This window comes from Triturus cristatus, chromosome 1_2 (assembly GCF_964204655.1).
Source record: "Triturus cristatus chromosome 1_2, aTriCri1.1, whole genome shotgun sequence".
NCBI classification, from domain to species: domain Eukaryota; kingdom Metazoa; phylum Chordata; class Amphibia; order Caudata; family Salamandridae; genus Triturus; species Triturus cristatus.
This window is the reverse complement of record NC_140580.1, coordinates 41,210,750-41,233,328: the sequence shown is the minus strand read 5'-3', so window position 1 is coordinate 41,233,328 and position 22,579 is coordinate 41,210,750. Positions and strand designations below refer to the sequence as shown.

General features: G+C 47.2%; 1 protein-coding gene across 1 annotated transcript in view; it reads right to left on the bottom strand.

Moving 5' to 3' along the window:
* Window positions 1-22,579, bottom strand: part of LOC146866707 (fish-egg lectin-like) — a 253,426-nt gene that overhangs the window by 65,083 nt on the left and 165,764 nt on the right. The window lies entirely within an intron of this gene.

The window sequence follows — 22,579 nt, the reverse complement described above, 5'->3', positions numbered from 1 at the left end:
GACGGTGCCTTTCGGTGCACTGATGTAGGGGCACCTTAAGTGCTGAGTGGGTGTACAGCTTGCGATGATGCGCCGTCCTGGTGGTCCGGACTGGTAGGATTAGTGTGAGCCCTGCTGGACCGCAGTGTAGGCGTGAGCCAGCGGGCAGTGCGGGCCTACCGACATGTGGCGTCGCCTCGCGGTTCACAGAGTAAGTGGCACCTCAAGAGCTGAGCGAGTGTGCAGCCTGCGATGATGCCGTGTGCACTGATATGTTCTCTGCCATAGCGAAATCAAGACCCAGAATCAAGTGTATTACCTGGTGGTCCGCTGTGCGGGGCTGCATGATGTGGAGGGTGCCATGGTCGTGGGCCCTAGGCTTGGAGCTTCCACCGGCATGTGGTGGGCCCTCTTGGAGACACGCCAGTGGCGGAAGGTGAGAAGTGAGGCCTGGTTGTGCAGGGGCGGGCATTCATCGCTGGACGGCGGGAGGGGCTGGGGTGCATCTGCCTGTGTGCGCAGGGGCGGGCAAGCGATGTTGGTGTGTGCTATTGTATGGACTCTGCCATTCATGTCTCTGGAAACTGTTTCAGATGAGGGACCTGGGGGACTGCAGTGTGTACCGGCACGTGGTTGAAGACACACCGGTGGCAGCAGGTGAGTAGTGAGGCCTGAGCCCGCAGTGCCGGCACTCCCTGTCTCCCTCTTTCCCTCTCTCTCTCTCCCCCCCTCTCTTTCGCTCTCTCTCTCCCTCTCTCTCTTTATCTCTCTCTCTCTTTCGCTCTCTGTCTCTGTACTTTGATGAGCGCATGACACACCTTCTTATCTAGGTTTTTGTCTTGCAGGCTATGACTTGCAAAATGTCCTGAGATGACCCGAGAAGACTCTTCCGAATTGTTGTTTTGGGTTTTTTCTATAATAAACGGATTATTTGGATATTCTGAGATGAATGTATGATTCACCTTTTTCTGACCACATATGTATGTTAAGTGTTGTGATTGTGCAACTACAGGCGAATTGTGTGGTTCATGGTTTCGTGGAGCTGATGTGCAATATCTTTGTCCAAAGGGGGCTGGTGGCTGGGGTACGGCCCGGGGGGGCGAGTCCTGGGGGGGTGGCGGTGGGTGTTGTTGCCCTATTGGGGCTCTGGGCTGCATGTTCAGTTGCTCCATGGCATCTGCTGTTCTTAATGTGTGTCTCTGGGCTGTGCTCCCTTGTCTGGTGCCGGTTGCCATCCGACTTTACACCAGGTCATAGCAGGTGTTAGTTTCCTAATGCTAACGCGCCTTATCACCTGTTTTGTGATCTTATCGCAGATCTGGCTGGTTGTTGAGAATGTTGCGAAGTGGTGTTGTCGTGGGTTTTTGCTTGCAAACGCCTACTCTGCATCTCATTAGCGTTAGTTGGCGGGGTCATCTCTGGCGATGTTTTTTGCGGCTGCTATCTCTGGAAAACTGGTGATATCGGCTGTTTGCACCAGCTTGTGAATGGAGTGATAAATTTATCGTGACTTTGGCTGCGATAAAGTGACGATAACTCGGCGATAGGTCCTTGTGAATATGCCCCTAAGATTTTTCTTCTGTTGCCCTCATTACTATTGAAAAGTCAGCAGGAAAATTTTATAAAAAATGTACTTCCTCCTAAAAGCTGAAACTAAGCTGAAAGAGAATTTAGCCGTGCTATTCTTATGGCAGATCGCAAGTACACAATTTAGAAATAATTGTTGTTTTCATTTTATTTGATTAATTGTATAAACTCATAGATAGCAATCAAAGCTTGGATAAAATAGTCTAATTTCAAGCTTAGTATCAAGCAATAATTTGTTAAAAAATGTCACTGTTTATCCTGATGGATATTTCCATCTTCAAATTCCTCACCAGTTGAATAGACTCAGGTGCCAAACTGGATCTGAAAACATTACTGTCCTTCACCAGGAGAGTGTTCTGGCTCCATTTTGATGACTGGAGCAACACCAGGGTGATATCACTTGAGCCATAGACCACCCACTCCTGCTCACTGACATCAGGTTCTTTTTTTCTGTGCCGTTAAATGCTGACTGACTTCAGTTCACATCTTAGGTCGAGTCTGGGCAGCGCATGCGCTGCCCTACGAGGCATGCTGTATTCAAGTATGGACTTGAAGCCCCGTCCATTCTCAACCCATGTTTGTCATTGGCTTGTGTCACTGTACTTCCTAAATGCTGGCTTCTGATTCACTAATAGGCTTGTTAGTCCCTCTTTAGTACCACCTTGTGTTCATTTGTAACCTCCCATGAGGACTGGCCCTTTTACTTCGTTTGTTACACAGTACGTCTTATTTAGTCTGTAAGCACTATTTTCTTTAATGAGTTTAACCTACTGCAGTCACAACATGCTTTCCTGCAACATTCAGCGCGCCATGCGTACTTTTACTTTCCAAGCAGGCGGGCCAATGGCGGCTGCTTCTTTGAAATGTAGTAGGTCTCACATTTGAAAAATGCAAATTCCAAGGAAAACTCAAGCATGATTAAAAACAGATTAGCAATGCAAATCTTTCACATAGAGGGACAAAAAACAAAAATTATATTTAACAAGTACAAAATTGACTTTTATTGAGACAAGACAATAAATATGAATAATAAGAACAATAAAATAGTCCACAGACACACCACAGCTGTATCAACATTCACTCTGGCATCACAGTGTACAATTCAGATAAACATGTTGTATGTACATATGTAAAGCCAATTCTCATTATTGATGATGTTCAATCTGTGAAATCTCTATGACATGTGATGTCGTCATAGGCGGCAAAAAGCCTAATTCTTAAAGTAGAATCAAACTGATGAATAATTTCAACATCAATAAGTGGCTACAACCCAGATAATGTCTGGTGATAGATTTGCATTGCTAATACGTTTTTAATCATGCTTGAGTTGGCCAAGGAATTTGCATTTTTATTTTTTTTTCCTGCCTAGAGGAACTTCCTACCAGTGTCAGGGGGCCCTTTTTCTATTTACATAGGTCTCACATTTACAAGAGTTTGAGCTATTGGCATTGTAAATGACAATGCCTTGTATTTATGTGTTAATTATCAAAACAGATAAATGAAAGGCATTGTCATTTACAATACCAATAGCTTAAACTCTCGCAGATGGGAGACCTATTGCATTCCAAACGCTTGTTTATGTTTTGCAACCGTAATTCTTCTCATTTAAATTTTGGATTAGAATTACTGTGTTTTTTTAAATATATTTTAATATACATACCTAAACATGTATTCACATTCACATATATATACATATCTGCATTTTTGGCCCTTTTAGGCTTCATGCAGTAGCCACTATTACTCCTCGTTCAATCACCCTTAACATCCCTTTAACTCTAGTTTTCTCCTGTTAACTCTACTTTTTAAAAATAGATTTACAGCTGTCAAAGAGGTTGAGCAGCTTTCCTGGTCCTCCTTCAGTGTCATTTTTAAGTCAAAGCCTACCAGATAGTTCAGCTGTCTGGTTGCAAAGACATATAGCGGACATGATGAAAGTTTACTTAGGAATGCAATCCGCTCATTGTTTACCATTAGCTTTGCGTTTTGTCATTTCCAGATGCTTGCTTTCTATTTACTGGCTCTAATTGTTTTAGCCTGTCCTGCATGTCTTTGTCCCTCTCATTGGCACATAGCCTTTCTTGTTCGCTCATTCTATTCTTCCACCAGTGCTTGCTTTCCAGGAACTATTTTTTTCTGAAGCACTCAATAATAGTGAACGTTTTTTCCAGCTTTCTCCCTTGTGCCCCACTCCATACACCCCCAGTACAGTTAAATAACTTTTGGAAGGTAAATGTATAATATTTTCTAATATTAATAACTTGTATACTTTGTAATCCTGAATGAGCCAAGAATGTATTTAAATGCTTTAAAAATGGCCATTTTGCTTCACAATGCTTAACATTTGGTGCCCGGTTGATCTACCAATCTGATAGAATCTTCTAGTAAAAGATTCCTTAACTTAGAATTATCCCCAGGAGTCAGACTGGAATTTTTTTGTGAGCAGTACCCCTGCAACCCAGTAGGTGGTGGTGTTCGGCTCCGCGTGGCGTTGTTGGCGTCATCTGCGCCTGAAGTGATGTTTGTGATGCCTATATAGTTGCCACCCAGGCGCACTGATATCAGTTCTTTTCTTTCCACGCCAGTCAGCACAAATCTGGGAAGAGCTACCCTTTAGTCATTTTTAGGTTGAGCCTAGAGCAGCGCATGCGCTGCTTGCTCGACTTTTAGTAAGGGCGTTTTGAAAGTGCTACCCACAAGCTTTTCCTGGCCTCAAGCACGCGTTTCACCCCTCATCAGCCGGGCTAGCTCGAATCCAGTGGCAAAGTGAGCAAGGTTTCAGCACTCTGTCCATCATCTCCTTATTGCATGGCCTTTGAAGCTTCCCGTCCTAGAATGCACATCCTGTGTGGAGAAGGTGTGAACACCTCCGCCCAGAGCAGGTTTTGTTCCTGGCCTCCGAAAGCAAAAGCTCTCACCTCAGGAGGTCAGAAACCTGTGTATGGTGGATGTCTCGTCGAGACTGGTCAATCAACACACTTGTAGTTGGTAGGTTTTCAGGAGGCACCTCTGAGCTGCGCTCTGAGTGCATTGTCTGATAAATCTACCACTGGTATCAGTTTGTGTTTATCAAGATGAGGCATTTGGTACCAAACACCTAGGGGTACAGTGAAGCCATTATGTAGCTCGGGAACTTGTAATCATGATTGTCCAGCCCATGTACACGTCATGGCTTCTCTGTGCACTCATAATATCTAAGACTGAATTTAGATATCACAGGGACACATCCACTCAGGCAGATATGCCCACACATGGGTATTGTGCACCCTGCTTTTGGGCTGTTAGGCCTGCTGTAGGGGTATCTTAACTATACCCAATGCAGTGTTTTACTGGCATGGTACACAGTGATATGTGCTATGTCGTCTCTTCGCAGGCTGACATGGCAGTTTGCATGAGCTTGGTGAGGGGTCCCTTAGGGTGGCAAAATTCGTGCTTCAGCCCTTAGGGTCCATTTTTAGTTCCAAGGCCCTAGGTACCACGGGTACCACTTACTAGGGACTTAAAGGAGTGCCAATTATAGATCAGTCGTATGGTTTAGGGAAAGAACACGGGTACTGGCAACCTGGTTAACAGGAACCCAGTACACTGTCAGTCAAAGTTGTAAAAGATACCAGGCATAAAGTGGGGGTGGGGGTACTGCAACAGAGTTCAGTTTCCTACTCTGTGCTTCGACTTCACCTCGTCCGTCGGCCGGCAAGAGAGTATTGCCACTTGAGGTTTGGCTCCGTGTCTGAGCCAGCATCTGAGCCGGCTTCATGCCTCCTCGAGTTTCCGGGAGCCGGAGCGACCCCACCCAACTCAAAAACTTTTATGAGGTCATGTACCTCTTATCTGGGCAACCTGTTCCCGCTGGCACACCTTCGAGCCCCATAGGTTTAGAATGGGCCCTTTCTGAATTCACGCTGGTGGCTATGGCCTGGAGCCAGTCGGGCCCCAGGAATCCTCAGATGTATCCGGACCAGCGGCGTTCGTACCATCCCGACCTTCCCCGGCGCCAGTCCCAAGGCCAACTCACCCAGCACCACCATCGCCCACCAGCGGCGCCATCCTCATCCCCAACTCTGATAAGGAGCTGGATCTGATCACTATTTTTATGGTCTAGGACTCGGGGATGGCTGGGAGGGGTCACTGGACCCTGAGGAATACCAGGCTTATCAAGAAGGAAATTTTGACTGGTGTGAGGATCTGGGTAAAGCCATTGGACTGGACACTTCTTCAGATGCTGGCATGCTTTCTCCCCATACCATGGCTATGGAGGAGGGAGTGTCCTCACTATGGTGGTGTGGAGGACAGCTGAGGTCCTTGACCTTAGTCTACCCTCAGTGTTAGTCAAGAAGAATGTCTTGACAGAGGTTCTATAACCATGAGTGTCCACTACTTCCATTCAAGGAAGCCCTCAAAGACGTCCTACTTGGGAACTGGTCCAAAGCCACCACAGGGGCTCCTGTGAATAGGGAGATTGCCTTCTGCCACTGCCCCACTTCAGGGGACCCAAACTTCCTCACCCAACACCCTACTCCGGAGAGCTTGGTAGTCCAAGCCTCAACGTCCCATGTAAATTCTGGTTCATTCCCTACCACAACCCCGGACAGTGAATCCAAGAGGCTGGACAATTTGAGGAAGAAGTTATTTTCTTTTGTTAGCCTGGCGCTGTGTTCTGTGAACAGCGTGTGCCTTTTGAGCTGCTATTCCCACACCCTGTGGGATACGGTGGCACAGGTGCTGCCAACGGTCCTGGAGGAGGCCCAGGCCGTGCTCTACCAGACTGTTGCCAATGGGAAGGATGCAGCTAATTTCACACCACCGATTCACTAGGTAGAGCAGTTTGGTTGACAGTGGCCTTGCGACGCCACACCTGGTTGAAGACTACTGGCTTCTCTGGGGATGTCCAGTCCTCACTCATGGACATTCCCGTTGATGGCTGTCGTCTCTTCGGAGACAAGGCGGATTCAGCGCTGAACCGCTGTAATGACAGCAGGGCTACAACCAGGTCTCTGGGCCTTTCTCTGGCCCCTCATCACCCTAATCTGTCGTTTGTGCCTTTTGTGGCCATGGAAGGGGCCTACAGTTGTTCCTGATCTGCCCAGCCACCACAACGCGTAAATATTTGTCTTACTTTTTAAAAGTTTGAATGAAGTGGTCTCGTGACCCTATCCACTTGGGCCTTCATAGTAAGGCTGCAGACAGATATAATAGTATTAGCAAAACTGGTTGGCCCCTAAAAACCAATCCGAAAACATCCATTTTATCTAATATGGCAGTCTCTGGCCCATCAGATGGACAGATGTCTTACTATAGATTTACATCTAGAAGATTTTATTTAGATGAGTGAGACTATAATTGTCTAATAACTACTGTTTTCTAGATCATCCTCAGAATTGAAAGAACTTAAATCGAGCTTCGGCTGGTGGGATTCTCTGAATATAAAGAGTTTTTCTTAATAACAGAATAGTAGTAGATTGAATGAAGTTGGAAAATACCTATCTTTTAATGGCATATTGATAACTGTTTTTATTAGCTAACATTGCAATTTGTAAAGTGCTTTTTCACACCTTGGAACATCTTAGTGCTGAACAACAGGTGTTTATAGTGGTCCAACTCAATAATACTCATTTGTGTTGACCCTGGAAGGGTGTGTGAATCCACCAAGATTGGAACTAGAGGCCATGAGGTCAAACAAAGATTTCTGGATTTGATGCATTAGTCCACTGAGCCACCAGGCCCAACTGGAGGGACATGTAAATTTGATAATATCCATTATCTTGTTCATGTGGTGCCATACAGTCATTATGGAGGCAAACCTGATACTCTTTGACAGAGACGGCGCTCTACTTAAGAATAACTGTATGGTGTGCTATTCGCTACTTGCTGGTTTTTAGTTCTCTGCTCCCTTTTGATTTTCCCAACAAACGTATAGTTACATTCCATAATTTGGTGTAAAGAGTTATACCTTTCTTTTGTTTTCCTTTCTGTGCAACTTTAAAGACTGATTTACGTACCTTTGCTGTCAAAGAAGCTAGATTTTGCAGGTCCCTCTATATTAAACTTAATACCATATGAGATGTTTATACAAAACCCTGGACAGCCTGATCAAAATTTCAAACAATGGATAAGGACCTTTGTAAAATAACTTGTTTGCCACTTATGGTAAAAAGTTTGATGTCAGCTCTGGAAAGAGCTTTTTTTGATTGTCAAGGTTTTGATGGTCAGAATATCTTTAATCATATGCCAGAGTTAGTGCCAAATGCAACTCAATGCAGAAAGCTGGACAGTTATCAGGAACCCCCACAATGTTTGGAGAGATATTTAAAGGATGAGCTGATATTGTTGTAGAGAGGCACAGATTTAGCACTTGGTAAATGCAGCCCATGAAACTATAGATAACTGTGCTGCAGCTGTAAGAAGTCTGTCATCCTTATGTATTATAGTGTCTGTGTGATTCATTTAATACTAGTTATCAGGTCACCGCCTCAGTCAAAAGATTCAGGACCATTTATTAAGCTGCTGGAATTGGTCAGTGGAAGAATGGATTAATTTTGCCAATGGTGTTGAATTCTTTTGCATATCAGAACATCCATGTTTGTGTTTGCCAGAAGAATTGTTAAGAAATTACATGAGGTTCTTGAAGTGTTCACTAATAGATTTGGCCACAAAAAAGATTTACATTTTTCCTAAACGACAATGTAGTCCACAGGTGCTAAAAAGTTTGTAATGTTCCCCTCAATGTAAGACAGGATCTGAAGTTGCACTTGGAATAGTTTGACTTAGATCAGGTTGTCAAAAGGGGCATTTTGGTGAAATGAGTCAGACCTACAGGTATAGCCTGGAATCAATCTGAAGAATAATGTTTCTGTGCAGATTTAAGAAAGCCAAACACAAATATTTGCCACCATTACCCGAGATTCATGAAATGTTTGTTGAGGTTGGTGGTTTCAAGTATTTCATGTTTACTGATTATAAAGTAGCTTATGTCCAGAGAGTGCTATGGTATGATCATAGGGAATTGACTACATTCATCAGTTGGTGAACATACACCCGGAGAAAGCTCTCCACTCGGAGAATAAATGCTGCTTGAGTCGGTCCCATGGACCTCTTCATGCTCCCGCTGATGTGCATTTCTCAAAGTGGCACTTTTTTGGCATTGAAAAAACTGTTCCATAATGGCACTTTAAGATGGCGGAGGTCTGCTCTTTCTTGGACACCCCTGTCTCCGTCTTCACCTGCAGCTGTGAGAATTCATGGAAAGAATCTGCCTCATGATTGTAGATGAGGCAAGATTTCTGTAAACTCTTGCAACCAGACTATGCTGTACCTGTTTGATACACATGATATAAGAGAAATAATTACACAGGCAGCCTCGCAGATGTGCAACCACCGTGCTGTAATATGACCTGGCTGTAGGGTCTTGAGCCCTAGGCCTGCATGCAGCTCAAAGGAGTACATGGTCACAAGGTTACCCTATATAGAACTGGCCCAGGGCACATGCACCTGGCCCCTTTTAGTGACATGGTCACCTGACCGCTGACGCCTGTGACGGATGGGTGTGGGGTGAGTGTAGAAGCCAGCCCTCAGGGAGTGGCTGGTGACACAGTACATTTATGGAACACTAGAAAGTGTCCAACAGGACACTTCATCCCTCTCAAACTTTATTGAAAAAGAAACATATGAGTCCAACCTGTGGGAGTGAATAAACAACAACAAAAAACACTACAGAATCTCTTTAGGCAGTCCTGTTGTAGCTGGGAACACTTGGCATCACGGCACGCATTCGTAGTTTAACTAGGCGACTCTGGACACAAAATACAGTGTGGAAGGAGTCTGGATCTCTTGATCACATGTCTGGAGTGTTTCATGCCACCTGGGAAATGTTATTCTGTCCCGCCTGGTCTCACGGTGTTGGAGTCTATTTACATAGTTCAATATAGGGGTGGATCAGGAGCAGTGGTAGACTCCGTTGTAGAGATTTCTTTGGAGGCACCCGGGTTTCCTGAAAGGCCAAGACAGGGACGACAGTTCAGTGATAGGACATCTTTCTCTGAGGCCTCAGTGCCTCCCGGTACCTATGTTTGGAGCAGCTTCAGACTTATCTCTCGTGCCATGATCCCTCACGTAGGAATTCTCTCAAAGCCCTTTTTTGCTGAATTTCCACAGGACTGCGTGGGTGGTGTGGGGCCTCTCGGAGGCCATGGGGTCATTGCGGAAATCCCAACAGGGCCATGTTCAACTTGCTCGTGCAACCACAAGGGTAGGTGATACAATGGTCAGGTGGTCTCTATTCAGCAGGACTCAGGTGCACATGGGGTCTAACAGATGGTCTCTGGGTGATTAGTGTCCCATGGCACCAGGAGTGCCTTGTTGGTCTCCGGATGTTTTGCAGGCAGAAGGTTCCACTCTGGTGGTACGATGCGCCTAGGTGGTTTTGGTGATGCACATGGTAATGATGACGATTTTACCATCTGACCACTTGCACTACAGGTGGCGATGTCTTGCTTGGAGGGAGGCTAACTGGACGTTCTTCTTCTTTGGCATGTGTAGTTGCTCGCAGGGATGCCATCTTTCTCAGGCAGCCAGTGACAGGTGTCAGGACGGTCACATTGTGAACCATGGGGTACAGACGCTGTTCATGCTTGCTGGTGACTTACGATTGGTCCTTCTGCGGAGCAATCTCCAGTGATGTAGCCACACCGTGGTGGCTGGCTGGTGTTTATGGATGCACACTCCAGTAGCGGCACAAGTCCTCTGCCTTGTTGCTCTTCTTTTTTTCTCCTACGTATCTGTGGTTGTCAGGATCTTCAGTGTGACGTACCTGTCACAGACCTTTATCTCCACTTTCCTTCTCATTCGTGATGTGGCATTGTGCCACTCTCATCTCCTCACCAAATTTTTCTCACGATTTGGCATTGTGCCATTCACTTCTTCTCTGCAACTCTCTCTTGATATGGCATAGTGCCACTCTCTTCTCCTCTTCAGACCAGGCCTCTCGCTGTGACATGCACTTCACATGAACCTCTCTGGCTGCGTCCCTTTCATAGGACTGTTTCTCTTCTTCATTTCTGACGAGGCCTCCCCCTGTGATGTTTACTCTGCATGGACCTCCCTGGTTCCATCCTGTTCATAGGACTGTTTATTTTCTTCGCTGTGGATTTACCCCAGGTCCTGTGAGTAGGACTTGACTCTTCGCTTCCTCATGGGCCTCTCACAGGTCCTGTCCTGTCAGTATGATGTGACTCATCCTTTCCTCATGGACTTCTAACAGGTCCTGTCCCTTCCTCGGGGGATCTTGTTGGTGCTCCACTTCTTAGGTTGAGGTTCACCTTTCTTCTGTTTTCTCTTCTTCACTTACGGGCACAGTGCTTGCGTCTCGAGGCAACGCTGTCACAGCACTTGGTCCTGCCTGAGTGCGGTCGTGCTTGGCAGGGTCGGTCACTCCGTGTGACATGTTCAGTGATGGGCCAATGGTGGCCATTTTGTGCTGGGGGTGGCGGGCTGGTGCAGCCTCTTTCGTCCAACAATACTTTCATTCTCTGAGGGCTCTCTCTTTCCAGGGCTCCTGCCCGTGCTATCTAATTTCCCGGTACCGCCCCTTTGTGCACCTCTTATCTCGTGCTCTGTCTCTCACCTTTTGCAAGGTGTGTTCTTGTGAGCTAGTGCCCCGTCAGGAAGTGGTGTGGCTGTTAGACAGTCTCTCCTTGAGCGCTTTCTGCTGGCGCTGTGCGTGTTTGCACTTCTTGCTTGCGGATGTTGTGAACGGCCACTTAGTGGTGCGTATCGCTCACTTCTCTCGTCATTGGCTTTATTTCCCAATGTGTGGCCTTTGTTCTCTGGGTGCTGCGCATTCAGCCTTCTTGGTGGAAACATATCTCTGGCAGTACATACAGGCTGATGAGCAAAGCCTTGAGGGGGTTAATACCCTCCTTTGCTGCTGTGCTTCTTTTAATTTGCTGAGGCGCTGCTTTCGGCTGGGATGCCTGGTGTTTCACTATGTTAGCTGCCCTGTTCTTGCCTACTGGATGCTCCACAGCCTGGGTTTCACTGGACTCTTTGCAGCTCTCTTGCTAGGGCAGCTTTGGGCTTCCTGGTGCTCTCTGGGGAGATTAAAGTCCCTCCCTAGCCTCTCTCACTAGGTGTGGGTAGATGCCTCGGGCGCTTCTCTCCCCACTACTCGCTCTGGCATAGGACTCTGGCAGTGCCTTATGCGGGCACAAGCAACTCCTTTTTTAAGTCTCGCAGACCTAGCACTGCAGCGCTCCTCGCTTTGTGAGGCTTATAGTGATCAAGGAGATTTCAGAAGTGTGCTTGAAGCCACGCCCATCATTTTCATTGGGTCGCGTCAGCGTTTATGCTAAACGCTGGCTTCCCATTGAAAAGGCGGCTTTTAGGTTTTAGAATTTTTTTTTAACCCTGGTTTTGCATCCTTACTGCCTGCTTACTATGTAATGCAATTTCCGTCTGTTTTTCTTTACAGTATGTATGTAAAGCGCTCTGATACCTACGGGTCAAGCTAGCATAAATCTTTTAAAATCAAATAAATAAAAAAATAGGTTACCGCCCTGTCTCCTTGTCGGCCAGCCCATCCAGACTGAATTGTTTCCTTGCGGCGTTACACTGTCCCCTTCATTACTCAGTGTAGGTACTTTTTTCATTAAAGTGAAACTGCTTTAACGCCGCTGTGCATGTTCTACGTTTGTAAATGCGTACTCCCCCACTGCTTCCCCTGTTCTGCGTGTGTAAATGCGTACTCCCCCTCTGCTGCCCCTGTTCTGCCTGTGTAAATGCGTACTTCCCCACTGCTGCCCCTGTTCTGTGTGTGTAAATGCGTACTCCCCCACTGCTTCCCCTGTTCTGCGTGTGTAAATGCGTACTCCCCCTCTGCTGCCCCTGTTCTGCCTGTGTAAATGCGTACTTCCCCACTGCTGCCCCTGTTCTGTGTGTGTAAATGCGTACTCCCCCACTGCTTCCCCTGTTCTGCGTGTGTAAATGCGTACTCCCCCTCTGCTGCCCCTGTTCTGCCTGTGTAAATGCGTACTTCCCCACTGCTGCCCCTGTTCTGTGTGTGTAAATGCGTACTCCCCCTCTGCTGCCCCAGTTCTGCGTGTGTAAATGCGTACTTCCCCACTGCTGCCCCTGTTCTGTGTGTGTAAATGCGTATTCCTCTACTGCTGCCCCAGTTCTGCGTGTGTAAATGCGTACTCCCCCACTGCTGCCCCTGTTCTGCGTGTGTAAATGTGCACTTTACTATTTCTGCCCAGGCTGTCACTGTCCTGCGAGTAAGGGAAGACATTTACTACTGCTGCTGCTGCCAGCCTGGCACCTGCTCTGTGCACTGCAGATTAAGAACTATTAATTGCACGCCCGCCAGAGCGCCTGGCTTTGTCAATTGGGTTCTTCCTATACCATCATGGTGCATTCTCGACATTCTGCTTGTTGTTACATTTGAAGTATGTGCCAGTGCTGCGGCAGCCCTGCTTCCCCTCCACGCCTCACTGCTGTCTCGATTGAGAGGGTCTCTCTCGCCTGTCTCTTGTGACGACGTCTGTGCTATGTGTGACCTTTTCATCAGACCCAGATGCTGCGCTCGACAAGAAGCCAGTATCGATGCAGTAAACGCTGTGCCTGCTCTGAGAGTGACAGCTACTTTAACTGCTCGTCCCTGTGCTGCGCGTCTTCTTTGTATGGTGGTGACGCGTGTGCCGCAATTTAAAGCGCTATAGTGCATTGGTGATTTTGCCCTGTCTCCAAGCTGCGCGCTGGGTTGTAGTGAATTCGCATTCCCAGCTCGACAGACAGAGCTGAGGATGATGTACAGCACTGCACTGGGGGGTGTTGCAGTGCTCTGCCGTCTAATGCTGTGTGTTGTAACACAAAGCGCTATAGTGCCCTGTTGCACAGCTGTGTGCTGGGTTGCAGTGAAGCTGCATTCCTAGCTCTACAATGTATTGAACGCTGTGCACAGCACTGCACCAAGGGACGCTGCAGTGCGCTGCCATTGCCTGCGCTGCACCTGCCCCAGCTGCAGTGCACAAGGTTGTTTTGTTGAATGGCCGAGCATTGACCTCTATGTTGTACTGTTAGTGGCTGTGCATCCGGCCAGCAGGGGGCGGGGCACTAGTGCACAAATTAACACCTATCCTTCAGTATCAAAAGTTGTACCTAAAGACAGCTGACACCGGGGTAAGGGGTGGGGGAGCTTGAAGAGGGGGTGGGGGATGCAGGCATCAATATATTTGTTTACTTGCGAACAGTAAAAAGTCGAAAACCTAACATACAGCCTCACATAATTTTACAAATCTCATAATACAACAGAACAAGCATTTGCAATGCAATAGGTCTCGTATTTATGCGAGTTTGAGCTATAACAATGCCTTTTATTTTTGTTTTTGTTTTTAAAACATAGATAAAAGGCATTGTCAATTACAATGCTACTACCTTAAACTCGCGTAAATGCGAGACCTATTGCATTGAAAAGGCTTGTTTTCCTGTGGGTTGGCTCTTCAAAGGTGGCAGGACTGCAGCGGGAGGTCATTTCTTTCCCCACAGCGGTACCAGGCAGGTTTTTATTTAGTGCATTTTTATAAAGTGCGGACATTACCCAAAGGTGTTAGAGCGCTGTACAATAGAGCTAGTTACGTTACAAGAGAAAAGTGGTACAGAATATAACATTACACAGACTAAAAATGAAGGGTACACAAACACAAAATCCAACACAGCACACAGGGGAGAGGAATGTACAGGAAAAAATACAAATTTACAACGAAGAGCGAACTTCCAAGAGGGGCCTGAGAATGAAGGGTACACAAACACAAAATCCAACACAGCACGCAGGGGTGAGGGATGCACAGGAAAAAATACAAATTTACAATGAAGAGCGAACTTCCAAGAGGGGCCGGAGTATGAAAGTATTAGTTCTGAAAGTGTCTTTGGAAGAGAAGAGTTTTGAGTTCAGCTTTGAAGATCCGGGTAGAGGTGAGCAGGTTCGGGAGCTCGTGGGCCCTTTCTTGTCTTGGGCGTGACAGCTGTCCTTCAGTGGGCACAACACCACAGACTCTTTGGCAGTCAATGTCACTGGGTGCGGCTACTTCAACTATGGGCCACAATAACAACAGCCGCTTTCAGGCCCGTTTCTTTGGAAAATGCTCACTTTAAACTGGTGCGGTAACCACCAATAGCCACTAAGTGGCACTGCAGCACCATTCACAGGCCCTGGCAGCTTTCCTGATACTGCTGGCCCCGTGGGGCATCGGGCACATCGGTGTAGTGCAAAAGGCCACTACTGGGTAGCCTGTATGATCCCACCACTAGGGTGACCAACTGACATGGGTGCAAATTTAGGACAGTGAGTGTAGAAATTCAGGACAAAGGGTCAAAATTCAGGACAAAAATTCAGGACAGGAGGTCAAAATTCAGGACAAAAGGTACGTTTTACAGACACATCAGAGAAGGTTGCGCAATAGTATATAAGTAAGTAAATAGACAACTACTAAAGTACAAGTGAAAATAATATTAGGTTGAGACAATTGTGCACTTCATGGTTTTTCAGTATGCGCGCAGCTTTAAGCAAATGTGCAGGTCTTTTTGTGGTAACAAAACCTCCCCCACCCCACCTTTCCAGCTCCAAGAGAAAACGCCTGATGCCCGGTCCGGCCAGTCCGGCCTTGCTACCACCCTCCAATGGCACCCCTCATCTTCACATAGAGCCTCTCTCATGTGTATTTTAATTTCTTCTATAGTGCTACTCATCCCAAGTATGTGGGGCAGAGTGTTGGAGTGCGTTACAACACACACATATTATATAGAGACAATCACTCATATAAATGTGAAAGTCAATGTATAGGAAATGTTGCTTAAGATAATGAGGCTTACAATGTGTAATCATACTTTCATCCATCATTCAGTCTTTCACCATGCATTCTGTCCTTCCATCTGTGTGCCCATCCATGTCCATATTCATCCATTTACAAACCTATCCATCACGTATCCTTCCATCCATCATTTCACTCATCCATCCCTCAATCCACCCTTTTACTCATCCATCATCCACCCTTTCACCCTATCCATCCGTACACTCATCCATCCACTCTTCCACCCATCCATCAATTCACTCATCCATCCAGCCATTTACCTATCCAGCCATCCTTTCACTTACTCATTCATCCATCCAGTCACTCATCCTTCTACCCATTCACCCGTTCAGCCATCCATTTACCCATCCCCCTTCCACTCTCAATTCCCCTTTCACTTAGCCATCCATCCTTCCATCCACCCACCCATCCATCTACTCATCCACTCATGAATCCATCCATTGAACCTATCATTCATCCATCCTTTCACTCATCCATTCATCCTTTCTCTCATCCATCCACCCTTTCACTCCTTCACTCATCTATCCATCCTTTTGTCCATCTACCCGCCCTTTCACTCACTCATCCATCCTTACATCCACCCTTTCACTCATCCGTTAATTCATTCACCCTTTCACTTATCAATTCAGCAATCCACCCTTTCACTTATCAATTCATCAATCCATCCATCATTTCACTCATCCATCCACCCATTCTCTCGCCCGTCATCCACCCTTTCACTCATCCATCAATCCATCATTTCACTCATCTATACAGCCATCCATCCACCCATCCCTTCACTTACTTACTCACTCACCTTTTCACATTAATTATGAGACCCATCAAGAACTCCACCCTCGCTGTAGTTCCTAAAGCAAGGGGTGGGGTGGGGTGGGGCAGGGTTCACTATGCCCCTGCACTTAGGCAATTTGAAAAAGTGAAAGGCATGAGTCATGCATGATGCACAGTGCCTGGACGTGGGGCGACTGTGATATGGTGTTTCCAGAGCTTTAAGTGGGATGTAAAAATTAGGGGGGGTCTCTCCAAAAGGGTGTTTAATGTAATAAAATGCGTGGCTTAAAACCCATAAGCTAAAAATATGTGCTTAATATAATGTGCCGCCCGACTGGTATTTTTGTTGCTTGTGTCATTTCATCCAGATATATAATACAACAAGTAACGTTACACTTCGAACAAGTAACGTTACACCTACAACAAGCCAGAACTATTGGCTTTGTCAATGGTTGTTAGTTGCATAAAATAAAAAAGCAGCAACCATGGCTGCTATACTATAACTATAATCCTTTCCTTTGAGCTTCTTTCACTGCCTTCCTTCGATTAACTGGATTCTCAGGTAGCAGCAGCATGGGCGTTTTTGCACTTCCATGTGACAGAATGCTATGCCTGGACCTAGGCAGGAGGAGGCCAGCACATGCTGTGCCAGCCCAGACTGACCCATTGTCATTCTGTATGTGGCAATCAGCCCCACACAGAAAGACAATGGGTGGTGTGGGGCTTCTCTTGTACTCAGAGGAGTGCGAGGCGGCCCCATCAGGGAGCTGAGGCCTCTCACAGGGGAACAGATCTGTTCTCTGTAATGCCTAAAATTACGGACAAAAGGTGTCCGTAAAAAGGATCCTCACGGACAACGGATGTGAGGTCCAATTTACGGACTGTCCGTGAAATTTACGGACGGTAGGTCACCCTACCCACCCCACCACGCAGGGTGAGTCTTGGCAGTCTGTGAGGCCCAGAAAGTGGGTAAAGGGAGCACGGCCTCTGTAAGTGGTGTAGGTGGCCATCGGGTCGCCAGCATGAGCGGATGAAGAGAAACCCACTCACCAGCAGGTGAGAACATCAATCAATCAATCAATCATACAGTACCTATAAAGCGCTGCTTGTCACCCGAAAGGGTATCCAGGCACTGTGCTGCGAAACATGCAGTACCGACTAGGGTGACCAACTGGCATTGGTGCAAATTCAGGACGGTGAGTGTAAAAATTCAGGACAAAGGGTCAAAATTCAGGACACAAATTCAGGACAGGAGGTCAAAATTCAGGACAAAACTTCAGGACAATAGGTAAGTTTTACAGACACATCAGAGGAGGTCGCGCAATAGTATATAAGTAAGCCCAGCCATATCAAAACATATTCAACCATTTGCAAACCTATCCATCATGTATCCTTCCATCTATCATTTCACTCATCCATCCCTTCATCCATCCTTTTCACTCATCTATCCATTATCCATCCATCCATCCACCCTTTCACCCTATCCATCTGTACACTCATCCATCCACTCTTCTACCCATCCATCCATTCACTCATCCATCCAGCCATTTACCCTTTCACCCATCCAGCCATCCTTTCACTTACTCATCCATCCATCCACCCAGTCACTCATCCTTCCACCCATCCACCCATCCACCCTTTCAGTCATCCATCCATCCTCCCTTTCTCTCTCCATCGACCCTTTCACTTAGCCATCTTTCTTCCATCCACCCACCCATCCATCTACTCATCCACTCATGAATCCATCCATTGACCCTATCACTCATCCATCCTTTCTCTCATCCATTTATCCTTTCACTCATCTATTCATCCTTTTGTCCATCTACCCTCCCTTTCACTCACTCATCCATCCTTACATCCACCCTTTCACTAATCCGTCCATCCATTCACCCTTGCACTTATCAATTCAACAATCCATCCATCATTTCACTCATCCATCCACCCACTCACTCACTCACTCACTCATCATCCACCTTTTCACTCATCCATCCTTTCACTCATCCATCCACCCTTTTACCCATCCAGCTACCCTTCCACCCATACATCCAGCTATTTAACTTTTCTCTCATCCATCCTTCCACTCACTCATCAATCCATCCATCCTCTGTCATTATCCATCTATTCAATATTTCATTCATCCATTCACCCTTTCACTAATTCATCCAGCCATCCACCCATCCCTTCACTTACTCACTCGCCCACCTTTTAGTATTAATTTTGAGCTGAGCCTTTTTGAGAAGAGGCCCATCAAGAACTTCACCCTCACTGCAGGAGCCATTCCAGGACTGGGACAGAAGCCACCCAGGGCAGAGACAGGGTCCACCACAGGGGGGGACAGGAGCCATCACAGGCGGGGGGACAGGAGCCACCACATGGGGGTACAGGAGCCATAACAGGGGTGGGGGGCAGGAGCCATCACAGGAGGGGGAACAGGATCCACCAGGGTGGGCACAGGGGTGGGCATGCAGTATTCTAGTATCATCTTGGTCTCTTCCAGGGTGGGGTAGGGCTCCTCACCCCCTCCTGGACAAGACAACGAGACTACAGACTCTCTTTCCAAAATGTTAGTTTGTGCCATCCCCCACTGTGATGTACAGTACTTAAAGGAGATACTCCAAGAGAACTGATTTCACTGATTGTCCTCCATACTTTGTTAATCAGTGTGGGTGCGATTGTGCCATTTCTTTATTTTATTACATTATAGACTGCACATTTGCAGAACCGAGGTTTGCTAGCTCTGTGAAGAGAACCACGTGCTGGCTCGGGGTAATCAGGGCCGGTTCTAGGATGTTTGGGGCCCTGGGCAGAAAGGGAAAGCGTGAGGCCCCTCTAAATTGCAGAGACATGCCGCATTCAGGGCTGTTTGCATCTGAATAGATGCCCCTGCTCCTGAAGCTGCAGCCCCTCCCTCTCCGTCACCTTCAAGCACCTCTTAACAGCTCATCAAGGGCGGAAGGTGTGAGGGTCAGGGCGGAAGGTGTGAGGGTCGCCATCCCGCTGTGCCTCTCCAGTGCTGCTGGGTATCTGAGCTTTGGTACTCCATCGGCGTCTGTTACACCCCACCTCAACAGCATGGGAGTCAAGCAGGGAGGTGGGTGGAAGCTGTGCCGGCTTTAGGGTGGTGCGACCGGTCCCCGGTTAAAATTACGGACAAATGGCGTCCGTTAAAGAATCCTTAACGGACAACGGACAGACGGCCGAAATTACGGACTGTCCATGAAATTTACGGACGGTTGGTCACCCTAGTACCGACCGACTGCCAGGGGGATGACACGGCTCCTTGCTAATGCTGGCCTGCCTGCTTCAGGGCTGGTGTGGGGCTAGGAATGCCGATGAGGGGCTTCCCTCTTTGTTTTCCTGCTAGTGCTGTCCGGCTATCACGGGAGACTGTTTCTTTTCCTCTACTCAGGCAGCTTTCATCAGACTTCGGGCTCCGTCAGCCATACCGGTGCTGCGGAGACAGACTCGAGGCATTCAGTGCAGGGGGGTGGGGCATGCACTGCCAGTACTGCTTGTCCTCTGTGACACTTCACCCCCCTTGTCTCAATTCCCTGCACTGAAAGGTTTCAAGCTGCTATCTGTGGGGCTCACCTTACGCATGGTGGGGAAGCTGCCACTTCTCCTGGTCCACCACTGCCTTAAAGGGGTCGCACCTGCGGGACAATCCACCAGTTCTCCTTGCTTCTGAGGATGAAACCAGTCAGTGTGCTGGTGCTGGATTACGGCAGGTGGGCTGCTATATAGGCATTAACAGGTGGTTGCCATCATCCTTGCTCATCGGGTGTCCGTAGTTTCGCCCTGCATCGGTTGCTGTCATGCTGGCTGCTGGTGCCAGCCAGGACGCTTTAGGCGCATGCTACACTTCCCCCCCAGAAGGAACAGCAGTCGTCCTGCCAGCGCACATGCGGGGCTGACCCGCTCATCGCCATTGTAGGCTCTTGTGCACTAGGCCTGCATGCAGCCCAAAGGTGTACACAGACACATGGTTACTGTACAAAGAACAGGCCCATGGCACATGCGCCCGGCCCTTGCTATTGGCAGCGTCACCTGACTGGTGACGCCTGTGATGGATGTGTGTGGGGTGAGTGAAGAAGCCAGCCCTCAGGGAAGGGCTGGTGGCACAGTACATTTCTGGAACACCAGAACCTGTCCAGAAGGACACTACACTGGCCAAGAAACCATTTGGTCTGATTTGAATCCTTGAATAGTCTTGTGCAGTCCGCACTCCTCCATACTTTTTGTTAAGGGACATTTCACCCGAGAATCATGGGAGAGGAGAGCCTGGAGGCCAGCATATTCTCACAGAGAGTTAGCCACCATGTGGCCTCATGGTTCCTAAGAAAAAGTTCTGCCTGATCTCAGAACTGTATGCTGAGTCCCTTTACTGTGAATTTATCAGTGAGAGGCAGCATGCACACATATCTCAGAGGTACTCCCAGTGGCATACAGTTAACCTCTGCAGCACTTGGGGTGCAGGGGAGGAGCGAGCTCCAGGGGCCCCCCTCAGCACAGTACACGGGGCAAGGTGGTGGGCGAGGGGTCCTCGATGTACTTTGCAGGGGGGCCCCCTCAAGTTTCATTACGCCACTGGATATTCCTTTACCAGAGACATGTTCCAGCCCTTTACAGTTTATCTATTTAATATTGTTCGCATACCTTGAGAGAAATGAAGCAGGAAGGACACCCCCATCTTATCTGATGATAGGGCATGTAAACGTTCATCCAATTTAGAGTGTATATAGAGATATTTGGTGAACTAAACCTAGCTAGAGTGAGACCAAGCGCTAAACAAAGGCACGACGGAAAATGTCTCCCATTATTACCTGCACACTACACAATGCCCTGTGGCCCTTGACCAAGTGATGTGACATCTGAGTTGAGACATACACAGACTGTGTACTAATGCACAATCTCACTGGAAAAACGACACTTTTTAGCTTGACAGGTTATAAGTAAAATCTCTACTCAACAAAAGGTGTATCTTTACTATGGACAAGGGCAGGTATCCCACACAGATGTTAAACAATCCAGATGTATTTCACTTTCATCAGTATAATGTAGATGGGGCGCTTTGATAAAAAGGAGTTCCTTCCTTCGTGTCTCTTTTCTATTTATTGTAGACAAGTATGAGTGAGAGAACGAAATGGGGAGACCTGCTACCACGATCCCTGAGAAGCTCGAGAGTGTTGTGTTCTGGGGTGCCAAATCACTTGTCTCTCTGATGAGGTTAGGTGGGCAAGTGAGGCACTATAAGGTAGTCAAATTCGGGCCCATAGATACTGAAGTGGTATGGTGACTCAGTCCCTACATGCTGATGTTCTATCGTACCAAGCATAGCTCTGTTCTTGAGCAGACTGCCTACAACAAGGGCAATACATTAAGTATATAAAACAGTGATGAATGGCATGCTTGCCTGGCAGTTCGGGTTTGACTGAGGAGCATGGTCAAGACTGATTTGCATATAAATGGGTCAGAACTGCGTGGTGAGCAAAAGAACGATTGGTTGGGATGGTACCCCTAGCGATTACCAGTGGTTGGGCAAATTGCTGGCATTCCTCCCATCACCTTTTGTGTGTATAAAAATGTATCTGCCAGAAATAAAATACCATCAGAATTGATGTGAAAGTCTGTTTCATATACTACGGAAATATTTTTCGGATCAAACATTAAACATTTTAGAGTGCAGCCACTGATAATAATTCTCTGCTCAATTAGTCCGAGGTCATTCTATGAATATGATTCTTAGTATAGGAATCTGCCTGGGCTGCTACTCAGATACTGCACAGCCCTTCTTGATATGCCTACCTCTCAGGGTGACCACTGAGGCTCATATAGGCAGTGGCTGCTCACCATGGCTCATGGCCACGAAGCATCTCAGGGTACCTAGGCTATTGCTTGGGATGCTACAACAAGCAGGTTATTTATTACTCTGAATAAAACCACAGAGCGATTCGATAGCTCACAGATAATGTCAAACTTTACCCTTCATCACATAGATGGATCATCAAAATGAGGAGGGGGCCTTGCCCTAGTTATCAGAGATTCGCTGACAGAAGTCATTAAACAAGCATCCACGGCTGACTGCGTAGCCCTTAACATTCTGATTCAACTCTCTAGCAAACAATCCTTTCGAGGTGGGTTAATTTATTGCCTGCCGGGGCCTTGAAAGAGCTTTATAAACAACATCAGCTCTTTTCTTTAAGTAGGTCTAACCAACAATGAGTTTGTTTTGATGGGAGAATTTAACTTTAATTTAGAGAATAAAGTGGATAGTGACATGGAAGATTTAACCGAAACACTTGAAAGTTTCGGACTGACCCAACTTGTGAAACATCCCACCCACTCAGCGGGACACACGCTGGGTGGGTTGTTCTCAAATAGTCCTA